General features: G+C 45.1%; 1 pseudogene; it reads left to right on the top strand.

Annotated features, from left to right (window-relative positions):
• The first annotated feature begins 7,037 nt into the window (after window positions 1–7,037).
• LOC101089982 lies at window positions 7,038–12,003 on the top strand (annotated as a pseudogene).
• The last annotated feature ends 1,066 nt before the right edge of the window (window positions 12,004–13,069 follow it).

Here is a 13,069-nt window from a genome sequence, read left to right as displayed (position 1 = left end):
CTGTGACCAAACACTTGAGGCATGAACGAGTGATGTTTGGAAAGTAGCATTAGAAAGTGGCTGGCACGTTAATGATTTAAAACTCTAAGCTTTTAAGGCTGAGCTCACATATACCTTCTCTTGCCCGATTATTCTGTTCCATGCTCTTAGCAGTGACGGTTCTACTAGGCCAGCAGAGCCCCACGGGTCATATGGAGTCAGGGATGCCCCAGAGACATTAGACCTTGGGCAGTTGTGGGAGGTGATGAAGAAAACTATGTAAGACTTGCTTCTACTCCTGGTGCTGGGCTTGGAGTTTCTGTAGGTCAGCAAGGCCAGCAGTTAGGGAGAAAAGATGAATGTGAAGTGGAGAAGAGTGAGGACCATCTGGGGCACCCAGTGACAAACCAGAACCCATAAAGGCAAATTGGAACCCACAAGGAGGGGTTGAAACCCCCATCTTTCTCTTGCTGCCTCTAATTTGGATGATGAGGGCAACCCCTCCAGAAGCTGGTGCTCTTTGTTACAGAGTCACACATGCTCCTGTTCCAGACTCAGGGATGCCAGAGGAGGCCATCCGGTGGGGCCTGAAGAGCTGCGGGCCGACAGCCTCCCCCACCAACAACGAGAGCCCACAGACCAGCCACGTTCATTAGAGGCACCAGCATGCAGTGCTGGTCCACTAGGACCTTCAGAGCATAATGACTGCTTTCAAATATTGCAGATTCTTTCTGTGACCAATGCTAACTCAGAACCATGCAGGGAAGGGAATTCTGGGAAACACAGTTCCAGTGTAGCCAACTTGGTATAATACAAGACCTCCACACATCCTGACCTCTCGTGGAATGTATATGGCGAATCCACACAACTTAGCATTGAACGGGTTCTGATTACATGATACTGGTTTGTCTTCCGACTTGATCTTGGCTCCTTCAGTAAAGAATAATACCTTATAGTTTGTGTTTCCCAGCAATGCCCGGTTCAGTGCTGGCCACACAGAGACCTTCAATGAGCTTCAGTTGCAGCTGACCACTCCCCGTTTGCCTCCTCTATTTAGGAAGCTTAGATTTTGTCCCTTAGAAATGACGCCATCTATAATATCCTTGACAACTGATTATCTTGTTTCTTTTCTAGCCCTCAGTGACAGGTGTTACAATTCCTGGAGTCCATCCTTCAATAGGTATGGCCTCGTAGCGTTGACAGAAATGAAGCTTGAGGAATTTAGATTTTATTTTATTTTATTTTATTTTATTTTATTTTATTTTATTTTAAGTTTATTTATTTTGACAGAGAGACAGAGTGCGAGCAGGGGGAGGCAGAGAGAGAGAGAGAGAGAGAGAGAGAGAGAGAGAGAGAGAGAGAGAGAATCCCAAGCACACTCTGAGCTGTCAGCACAGAGCTTGATGTGGAATTTGAACTCACGAACTGTGAGATCTTGACCTGAGCTGAAATCAAGAGTCGTACGCTCAGTCGGTTGAGCCAACCAGGTGCCCCGAATTTAGATTTTATTTTCTCTTACTGTCCACCAGGATGTTGGACTCACACGTGATCCATTCCAAGCATGACTCAGAACAAGAAATTCACAAATATTTTATGTTACATTATTGTTATCATGTCTTTAGTCTCCTCCAAATTTTCGTATATTCTCCTTCTTTGAAAACCCTTTTCACTGTGATAAAATATGACGAACATAAAATTTACCATTTAAACTATGTTGAAAGTGCACAGTTCAGGGGCACTGAAACTAGTTAACCCGAAACTAGCTCGGGAATGTATCTTAGGGGTTGGTACGTTCACAACTGTCTATTCCCATAACTCTTTTTATCCTGCACAACTGAAAGTGTGTACCTATTAAACACCAACTTCCCTTGTTCTCCTCCCCCCGCCCGTGGCACTCACCACTCTATTGTCTGTCTCTGTAAGTTTGACAACTCTAAGTGCCTCATTAAGGGGAATCATACAACATCTGTCCTTTAGTGACTGGTTTATTTCACTTAGCATAGTGTCCACAATATCTTCAAGGTTCATCCATGTTGTAACACGTGCCAGAATTTCCTTCCTTTTTAAGATTGAATAATGTTCTATTGTGTATACACCCACATTTTACTTATCCATTCATCCATTGATGTCTTTGTATCTCTTTGATAACCTATATTACACAATGAGCCCAGAGAGATTGATTTATAAACTTATCCAGGAGACTTGTTTCGCTTTGATATTCTTACGTTTACACAGCAAATACAATATATATTATACTTTGAAGATCCTTAGTTACCTAAATGTAACATAATGGAATGAGATTCATCAAAGCGGAAGTCTCAGTGAACTGGGACTACAAAAAAGGGGAGGGGGGTGGGAACCTAAGAAAGACGTTCAGCAAACATCTGGTCATCCCTGGCTATGCTGCCTCAAGAGGATCATGGCAAGTGAGGAAGATCTAATTGAGTTCATATTCTGTTGAACTTATGTTATTTACATTTATTAATATTTCACAAAAATAATTTTCACAACCACAAACAATATTTCTTTGGGGAGAATGCAACTTTGGAGTCAGACATTCTCACTGTGTGGTTTGGGTCAAGTAACTTAACGATGACTGGTCATATTCATTAAGGGCTTACATTGCCAAATGTCATACTTTCACTCTCTCATTTATTAAAAGTACCAGTATTATCCCCATCTTATAAAAGGGATGACCGAGGCACAGAGAAGATTTGCCCACAGTCACAGAGTGTGTAAGTCGCAGACCTGGGAATCAAACCCAAGTAGTCTGACTGCAGAGCCCATGATGTAACCACTACTCTGTACTTGACCTTGGCTTTCCCATGTGCAAAATGGGAAAGTAATATCTAACTTTTAGTTTTGTATGAATTGGAGATAAATAATATGAAAAAGATTCCAAGTTCCTGGTGTGTAGTAGATCCTTTATAGCTGATATCGCTTCTTGGAGTGGCTTGTCGACCTTTGGAGTTGAGTTAACCTAGTTGCCTTGTAACTTTAGCTCTTTGACATGCTCCAGAAAACTTATGATTGTTCGGATCATCTAGTTATTTCTTATTGTTAGGTTGAGGGAAAGATTCCCTGTACCTTTCCACATACTAGGTGAAATGTCCCCTGCCCCACCCCCGTTGGCTGGGCAGTTCTCACTTGGATTTCTCAAAGGCAGTTGTAGTCAAATATCATCTGGATTGTAGTCTTCTTAAGGCTTGACTTTGGATAGAGTTCAGAGTGGTGCATTCGCAAGACTATCAGCTGGTGTGGGTTGTTGGCTGTAAGTTTGGCTGGGGCAGCAGCTTGGGCTTAGGCACCTGGCAACATGGAGGCTGAGCTCCAAAATGGAGCATCTACAGAGCAAGCAAACATCCCAAAGGAGCCAAGTGGAAGCTACTGGGCTCCTTTAACTCACCTCTGATGTCATGTAACATCACTTATGCCACATTTATTGTGGAACAGCAACCATTCACTGAGGGAGGGGCCTATACAAGGACACAAATACAATGGTTCCCTAGGGGGCCATTTTGGAGAACAGCTACCACAACTATCAGTGACCCATATCTTTTCAATGTCTGTCCCTTCGACTCTTTTGAAATAATTCTCATCTGAAGGGTATCATGGTATAATGAGTTATTTTATTTTCTTGAGCTTTAGGTTCCATAATTTGTAAAGGGAATAAGGCTCCCCGGTTATTGTTCGGAGGGAAAGTCACTCCAAAATGATAGTTCTTATAATTGACTCAAATATTTGTAATGCTAAGTATGGGCTCTGTACAGGGCTGTTTACACATGTCGTTTCATTTAATGTCCAAAACAGCCCCGTGCAGGATGTGCTAGGATCGTCTCCACACTACAGACTAGAAAGCTGAAGTTCAGGAGGTTATCTAATGTCACACATTTAGGAAGTGGAAGAGCCACGCTTTTCATTACTTCACGTATTGTTTTTATCATTTTTTTTTGTGCATAATTCTTATTTCCTTCAAAAAATTAGAAACCTTGACGTAAAGGGTTTGATGTTAATAATTTTCATATTCTCCCCAGTGCCCTGCTCAGAGTTAGGCAGAGGGTAGATGTGAAAACCATGATATTTGTTAACTAGAGAAGAGACTAAGTGACAGGGAGAATGGGGACGTAGAAATTCTCAGCCAGCACCGTGACTTGTTACATAGTTTTCTTTGAGAGACCTTTTTACCTCTTGTGCAGCGATTTGACAAAATCCTCAAGGTCACAGAGAATGCCCCCTGACGGCTCCAGAGGAGGAGGGCTGAGATCAATTGTATTTGCTATGCTGAAATCTCGTCAATTTCACCCTGCTACCAAACCCCAAACGGTCTCTACACTGACATTTATTTCAGAGATTCTTTGCAGACTTCTAAATATCCCCCTGTGTTCCGCAGCCACATTGCCTGTCCTCACAGGGCACATTTAGATTTATTAATACCCTGAAAACCTTGTGCCTTGATGCAAATCTCACTGCCGTCCTGCTTCCCCAATTCTCTGAATCCCAGCTAATTCCTAAAAGCCACTCATCAGGAAGACAGTGATAAAGGCTTCCGTGCGGTTAGAGAGCTAGGGACAAGAGAAAATAATTATTTACCAGGTCGCTCTGTCCCCAAACCACCCTTTGAAATTCTGTTTCCATGACCTGCCATAATTTTTTTTTCAATCATTCATCTTGAAATGCAAAGAGTAATGATTTCCTGCAGGATTATAAATAGTTGTAGAGTGGCTGACCTAGACCAGAAATCACTGTTTAATGTCTAATGTTAGATGTCAGGGGGAATTAATTGGGGAAAGAGATAAACAGCTTTGCAGAAAGGAAAAGGTTTCCTGAACACTGTGCCCAGGAAGGACTTAAAGGGTCTTAGACACTCTGTGGGGCCACTTCCTTCATATTCTATCACCCAGGGGGGACCCAGGACGCTGTAGTGGACTCAACTGGATGCTCGCATGTGAATTACACCCTCCTGCCCACCTCCAACCATACCTCACATCCCTTGATTCAGAATCTAAGTGGAATGAAGGGTAACAGGAATGTGGGGGCTACTCTTCTCTCTTGTGGCACCAACTGTGATGACAGGTTTAGATAAAGTCGTCTAAGAAATTTGGTGTGGGGTAAGGGTCATGGATTCCCAGAACTAGAAGGTGTCTTAGAAGGGAGCTTCTGAAAGTGTGGTGCATGGATCCATGGGGAATCTGAAACCCTTTCAGGGAATACATGATGTCAAACCTGCTTGCACAAAAACACTAAGATGTTATTTGCCTTTCCGCCAGTTTTATTTATCTTTATGGTGTTGACATTTGCACTGGTGAGGTAAAAGCAATGTGGGTGAAAATGTGGCACCTTGGTGCAAACCAAGGTCTTGGGTACAAACTGCTCTGGGGGTCGGTGCCGTTGTCCTTTACCTCATGTACTAGCTGCCAAAAATCGTCTGTTTCACTTAAGAATGGCCGTGATGAGGCAGTAAAAAAGTATTAATTGTATTAAACCTTGACTTTGAGTACATCTCTTTGGAATATTCCATGCAGTGAAATGGAAAGTATAGAGCACCTAAAATGCTTCTCCTGCACACCAAAGTGCCTGGTTATCCAGGGGGAAAGCAATCAGGCTGTTGTTTGAGATAGGACCTGAACTTCGCCACCGTTTTCAAGGAACGCCATTTTTGCTTAAAAAAAAAAAAATAGTAATAACTGACTGACAAACGACGGTTATTCAGCTTTGGGTATTTAACAAATTGTTTCTCAAAAATGAATGAAACAAATCTGGCACTTCAAAAAAACTTTACTGGCAGAATTTGTGGCAACGGCAAAATTCACATTTTTAAGTGAAAATCAGAATTTTGAAACTCTTTTCTCTGGCACCGTGAGCCAGATTAACATTGAGAACACTTGCCCAGCCCAGTGAACCAACATTTTCCAAAAGATCAATGCACGATGGCACAAAATCCATACATGGGTAAAACACTCATTTAAAGTGTGAGATAGCTTAACGGACGTTAGCGGAACTGAGTTCAAAAAGCCCATTGACATCTCAGGTTCCAAATTGTCATTAATCTTGAAGAATTTATCACTAGCCAAGTTGGGTGAGGTATCAGAGAAGAATACCCACCCATTGTTACCTGGAAAGGCTATTAAATTCTGCCTTTCCCCTGCTCCCCCTTTTCAAACTGTGTATCCCAGTGAGGCAGAATTTTCTTCCCAGACTCCAGTGAAACCAGTATATCACACAGGACTGAATGCAGAGGCACAGATGAGAATCCAGAGTTACTCTCTAACCCAGACACTAAAGAAATTTACAAAAATACCAAACAGCCCCACCCTTCTCACTAAGTTATTTGGTTTGGGGGAACATATATTTTTTACATAAAAATATGACTTGCATTAATATGTCATGGCTTGTTTAAATGAGTTAATAAACATTTTTAATGTTTTAATTTTAATCTCTGAGATGATAAATATCAGTAAGTATCACCCATGTAGTAAAAAGTTTTCAAATGACCCCAGGCTTGGCCCATCTACAGCAACCCCACTGTTAAGTATAATGTGAGCCAAAATTTGATGTTCTTTCCCTCTTAAGAGTTCCTTTGTTCCAGTTACATATTTCTAGTCACTACAGGCTATTCTGTCTTATTTCACCATCCTATAAACTCACCACCAGGCAGTGTATATATCATGGTTCTAGGGACCTAGTGGCTGTGTTAGGATCTGGTATGGTCATGAATGGGTTCCTAGAAAGACAGCAAAGAGAGTTTTGCAGATGATAACTAAATGCTATGAGGATTTGAGACTCATGAGCATGAAACAAGTAGAAGCCTTCCTTCCCAAGCCCATTTTCCTAGGGAATGTCTTCTGTAGTGGGTTTAATGGTGGTCTTCAATAAGGTATAGGACCTCCAATAAGGTCCCAGTCCCCAGAACCTGTGAATATTACCTGTCTGGCAAAAGAGTGCATATTACCTTATATAGTAACAGATAAGATGGAATTATCTGGGTGGGTTCTAAGTGCCTTCACAAGTGTCCTCAGAAGAAAGTGGCAAAGGAAAGAAAATAAGACAGAGAAAAGAAGATGGAGATTGGAGATTGGAATGATGTGGCCAGAAGCCGGGGAACACCAAGGAATGCCAACAGCCATGAGAAGCCAGAAGAGGCAAGGGAGAGATTCTTCCCTGGAGCCTTCAGAGGGAGCAGGGCCCTGCTGACACCTTGATTTCAGATTTCTGGTCTCTAGAATACATTTTTATAGTACTAAGGCATCCAGTTTATGGTACTAAGCCATCCAGTTTATGGTGGTTTGTTCTAGCAGCCCTGGGAAACTAATATACCTTTGATGGTCTGGGAACAGGCATGCCAACGGCTTGTTAGTAATCACAATAACAACAACAATAATAAGAGTATCTACTGAATATCCACTCTGTGCCAAGCACGGCGCTAAGCGCTATAACACATTATCGATCAATTGCACAACTTCATGAGACAGGCATCATTGTCACAGGCATCATTTGCAAGTGAGAAAGATGAGACTTGGGGTTACAGGGCTAGTAAGAGGAGGAGCTGAGGTTAGACCCAGGGTGTGTTGGACTCTTTCTTGTTGGCTTTTATCAGTACCTTGGGAAGTACTGCAAGGACGGCCCATTTCATCGTGAGGGGGAGTCAGGGAAAAGAGAACAGAGCAGGCGGGGACCAGCATGGAGCAGAGAGAAGCCGAACAATCCCAGGGGGCCCTTTAGCAGCTGCCAGGGCCCCCCTCAAACCTGCCAGGGCAGGGCTTGGCAGGGTATGGAGAAGGGGAGGAGGGCTGGGGTTCAGAGATGCTCTCGGTCGCTGTTCAGAGCCAAAGACTGTTTTCATGGTGGTTCCGTAATTCCCATACCTTCCGCCTAGACTGGTAAGGCAGCCAGGAAGCACATATTTCATGCAGGGTGGATGTTGTCAGCCAGTGTTGGTCTGGCAAGCCCTCTGTCCTCTCGGGCAATCCGAAGAGAGTCTGCCCAGATGCTGCCAAAGCCCCGGTGAGGCCCTGCTTGTCAAGACAGAGCCATTCATGTCGCCTGAAGGCATTTGGGGCAATTTCCATTTCCTTCCCTGAGGCCCAGTTTCCCTTTGATCTTACACATCTGGCTCTGGTCTATAAACTCAGCTCAAGGAGTAATTAATGCAAGCTCAAAGGAAGGGAAAAAGCCGAAGGGAGCTGTCTTCTACAGCCAGCTCAGTTCAAAGTGCTCGAGGACAACCTGAGCAGGATAGCTTTATGAGGTTCCAGAGCTATCATCACCCCAACTGCATTGGGAGCAGACAGGGTTGGCTCTGCTGCAAACGAGGCGTTTGCTGGTAATTGCTTAGGATGAAGGATTTGTTGCGGTGGGTGTAGCACAAACAGTCTGAGGACAGACTCCAACAATTCTTATAACTAAAGGCTATCGGATGAGACAGCACCACTCTTTTCCTCCAGCCCACGCCTAAAGGTACGACAAGGAATGAAATGAATCAGGTAAAGGGCCCAACGTTTACTGAGCACCTACTATGTGCCCGGTGCTTCGCATACGTTAGTTAATCTGCGAAACAACTCTGAAATGAAAGTGTTATTTCTCACATTTTTTTTCCAGAGGACGATACTGAAGCTCATAGAATTTCTGTCTAGTAAAATCTGATCTAGTAAGACCTGAATTATCACAGCCTGGGCCACTTTCACCATCCCGTGCAAAATAAACACTAAGATTGAATAACGTGACCCTTGTATGTGCAACGAAGATCGATCGGGGGCACTGGAACATGAACATGTCTCAATGAAACACAAACATTCATAAAATTGGATCTATAAATTCAAGACAGTCTTTTTGTTACTTTTGGTGGGTCAGAGGGTGTGTGCTGAATGCTAAGCCAAAATGTGCCCAACGTGACATTCCTCAATCTATGGAACGTGGCCCATGGATCAGAGCTGGCTCACCACGTGCTTCTGACCAGGCCAGGAGGAAATACAGAAACTGAGCAGAAGCGTTCAGGAACATTCACTGCAATTTGACATTCACGCCATTTTTGCTGTATTTTACAAAAGTATTGAGTACGATAGATTAGAAATTTAAATATCTGATCCTTCACCGCAGTCACAGAAGCCAAGCCTGTCAGGGCGTGCACATCTGGTCATGCATGAAGCCGTTCGAACAAACGAATGTTATAAAAACAATATGTCTTGGTCATGCATATATAATCATTTGAATGTGTGCTTCAATCAGATCTATTCAAGCCTTCCTAACTCATCCTTGTGGTTCTTGCCAGAGTCCCGTTGCTTATTGTTCAGCGATAGTGTTTATTTGTTTAACTTTCCACGGGTTGGTGAAAACAGCATTCTGTTTTCTATAGTCTCGGGGAAAAATCCCGATTCCTTAGCAGGCAAGGCACCTTCTCACCATTCTCTTCCATACTCTGCCGGGTCCAGGACGCTTACGCTGCCCGAAATGCCTCTTCCTTGTCTTTGTCTGTGAGCTCTATCTTCAGTCTTCGAACAATAAATACAAGTTGAGTCTTCGAGGCTCAACTCAAGCAACATCTCCTTGGAGCCTCCCGCCAACCCTCTGCCCAGCTTGGGTCATTTCATCTTGGATGCTCCCAGCGCACACTGCACAGGCCTGGCTCACGGTGCCCCCTGGCATGGATTACATATCTCTTCCCTGTTCCACATCCTCTGCCGCCCTGTGCACCTGGCCTGAGACCCCTTCCTGCTTCGCGAATCAGACCAAAGGTCATCTCCTCCAGGAAACCTTTCCACACCGCAAATTAACAGCTTCTTTCATTCATTCATTCAACACAAATGTGTTGAGCACCTGGTATGCGCAAGATCTTGTGTTAGATTCTGGAGAAAGGTCTGCCACCCGCAAATTAACAGCTTCTTTCATTCATTCATTCAACACAAATGTGTTGAGCACCTGGTATGCGCAAGATCTTGTGTTAGATTCTGGAGAAAGGTCCGCCACCCGACAGGACAAAGACCGCACATTCTAGAGGGAAGAGGTATTAGAAAATGAAGCAAACAATAAATACAATCATCGCAGGTAGTGGGACGTTCTGTGAAGGGAGAAAAGCAGGGTGCCATGATGGAGCGTTGATGGGGGTGAGGAGGGCTGCTCAGGGAGAAGTCACAGGGAATTGGACGCGTGGGCCTGAAGGGTGAGAAGAAGCCAGCTATTGCAAGGACAGGGACAAGTGTGTTGCAGACAGAGGGAAGAGCAAGGGCGAAGGCTGTTGGTGGGGAACACGTTCGCTGTGTTGCAGGGACAGCCAGAGGCTGTGAGTCCGGGGCAGAGAGCAAGGAGGGGAGTAGGAGGAGGTGAAGCCAGAGAGGGAGGCAGGGGCCGGACCTCTAGGGCTCTCTCGGCCACGGCAAGATTAGAGTTTAGTTTAAATGCAGTGGGAATCCCTTTCCACGCTACCCAGGGAGGAGTCCGTTCGGCGTTGTTCTGCATTCAGGTTGTAACTTCCGGGAAACTTTCACCATCTCCGGAGCTCTTGACGTCCTGAAAATAAAGGAGGATGCTCTCAAATCTCTTGCAGCAGGAACCCACTTGGGTGGCACGGGCCTTGGCTTTCAAATGGAACGGTACATCTACAGAAGGAAAAGTGAAGCTTGGGAGAAGCTGCTGCTCGCAGCTCCTGCCACTGTTGCCATTGAAAACCCAGCTGATGTCAGTATCGGGTCATCTGGGAATACTGGCCAGCGAGCTGGGCTGAAGTCTCCTGCTGCTGCTGGAGCCACTCCTATTCCCGGCCGCTTTGCTCCTGGAAACTTCACTAACCAGACCCGGGCAGCCTCCTGGGAGCCGAGACTGCTGTGTGGTCGTTCAGCCCAGGGCTGACCACCAGCCTCTCACAGAGGTGTCTTACGTTAACCTACCTACGCACTGCTCTGTGTGACACAGACTCTCCTCTGTGCTACGTGGGCATCGCCATCCCTTGCAACCAGGGAGCTCACTCGGTGGGTCTGGTGGGGTGGGTGCTGTCCTGGGGAGCTCCGCGCATGCGTAGCACCATTTCCGGTGAACCCGTAAGGAAGGTCGTGCCCCCTCTCTGAAGAGATCCTGAAGGGGTTGAGAAGGAAGAGCAGGCCACTGCCAAAAAGGCTGTGATCATGGAGGGATCTCAGGGTGAATGGACTGCTTCCGCTGCTGAGGTCACTGCTACTCCACCTGAAGTCAGGCTGGTCTCAAGGCGTGCAGGTGCCCTTTGTGCCCACCCAGCAGTTCCCTCCTAAAGACTGGTCCGCAGCTCGGGGCGCCTGGGTGGCGCAGTCGGTTAAGCGTCCGACTTCAGCCAGGTCACGATCTCGCGGTCCGTGAGTTCGAGCCCCGCGTCGGGCTCTGGGCTGTTGGCTCAGAGCCTGGAGCCTGCTTCTGATTCTGTGTCTCCCTCTCTCTCTGCCCCTCCCCCGTTCATGCTCTGTCTCTCTCTGTCCCAAAAATAAATAAACGTTGAAAAAAAAAAAAGAAAAAAAAATTAAAAAAAAAAAAAAAGACTGGTCCGCAGCTTCCACTGTTCAGGCCACCGAATGGGTAGGAACAACCACCGAGTGGTCCTAAGCTGCTCTTTCACAAGGGCAAACGAAATGGAAATTAGGTTGATGGAAAACGAAGGTCTCTAAAAAAATTAAAACATAAAAGAAATTAAATGCGGTGGGAATCCACTAGAAGGTTTAAACAAAGGAGAGATGCAATCGGGTTTATCTCTTTCAAAGAACATTCTGGCTGGTGTGTCAGGGGGCAATGCTGAAGCACCACTTAGGAGGCAGCGAGAGATGATGGTGGCCTGGGCTGGGATAGCAGTGCTGGCAATGAGGACAGGAGGGAGGATTCAGGTTATGTTCTGGAAGCTGGGCTGACTGCTGGAATGAGTGATGTTTTGGGAGTTCTACTGGATGTAATACTGCAAAGCTTGGGACACCTGGATGGCTCAGTGGGTTGAGCGTCCGACTCTTGATTTCAGCTCAGGTCATGGTTCATGAGTTGGAGCTCCACACTGGGCTCTGCACTGACAGCATGGAGCCTGCTTGGGACTCTCTCCCTCTCTCTCTGTCTGCCCCTCTCCTGCATGCTCTCTCTCTCTCTCTCTCTCTCAAAAATAAATAAATAAACTTTAAAAAAACTACAAAACTTAATTGTAGGAATATTGGAGTTCTCTTCAGCTCTGAGTCTGGGCTTTACTAAAAGCCTTAAACAGAAAACATCCTAACTACAAAAATATCCACTGGGAAAACAATGCAAATGTGATTATGTGCTAGCTGGAACGTAGGTGTTGGCATGTGAGTCTACAGGCATTTTCTGATCCAACATTGCCGTTATATCAGAGAAACAAAACAAAACATTAGCAGATAAGTGTCCAAGTTTTAAGTCCAAGAAGCAGCCCTGAACCTCACCCCAGAGACTGTTCTCTTGGCTGACAATGAATCAATCAGATGCTTTGTTCGAGCCCCATAATTCTATCCTAATATTAACCGGAAACGTGTCCAGAAGACAGAGTGACAGGTCTCTGGGCAAGGAAGTGTGTGACAGCCAAGGATTCGCTTTGCTGTTCAGTCCTTTGTTTCTCTCAGTATTCCAGAGCTCCCTAGGAATCTGGGGGAATCAAGATTTGAGTCAGCAGGACTCCAGAGTCTATGCAATAAACCTCAGGGACCAAATCAGTCGTGATTGTGCACATTAACATGATGGATCCAGACACTGATAAGCAGGTGGGTGGCAGGCGAATGTGGGTACTAATCACATTTCACTCTCCTGTGCTTGAGTATATGCCCAGGGAGTAATCTGATCACAGCAATAGTAATCGCTTCAAAATGTATGGGCCATCCCAACGGATCAAACTTAACTTTTAAAATTGGGGCAGGAAAAAAAAAAAAAAAGAGGCTTAGCTGATGATGTCTATAATGGACAGTATGACAAATGCCCATTTTTCTATCTTAAAATGATGTTTAAAAAAGACTTCTTTCATCAAAATTCATCAGCGTGGTATTCACTGCAGAGGACGTTTTTGGAATACTGATGCATGCCGGCGAGCATATATTTTACACCTGCTGGGAGCTAGGTCTGGGGGTGGGGTAGGGAATGGAGAGATACG

The sequence above is a fragment of the Felis catus genome, chromosome F2, assembly GCF_018350175.1.
Source record: "Felis catus isolate Fca126 chromosome F2, F.catus_Fca126_mat1.0, whole genome shotgun sequence".
NCBI lineage: Eukaryota > Metazoa > Chordata > Mammalia > Carnivora > Felidae > Felis > Felis catus.
Note: the sequence above shows the minus strand (reverse complement) of the source record. Positions and strands in the feature narration are given on the sequence as shown.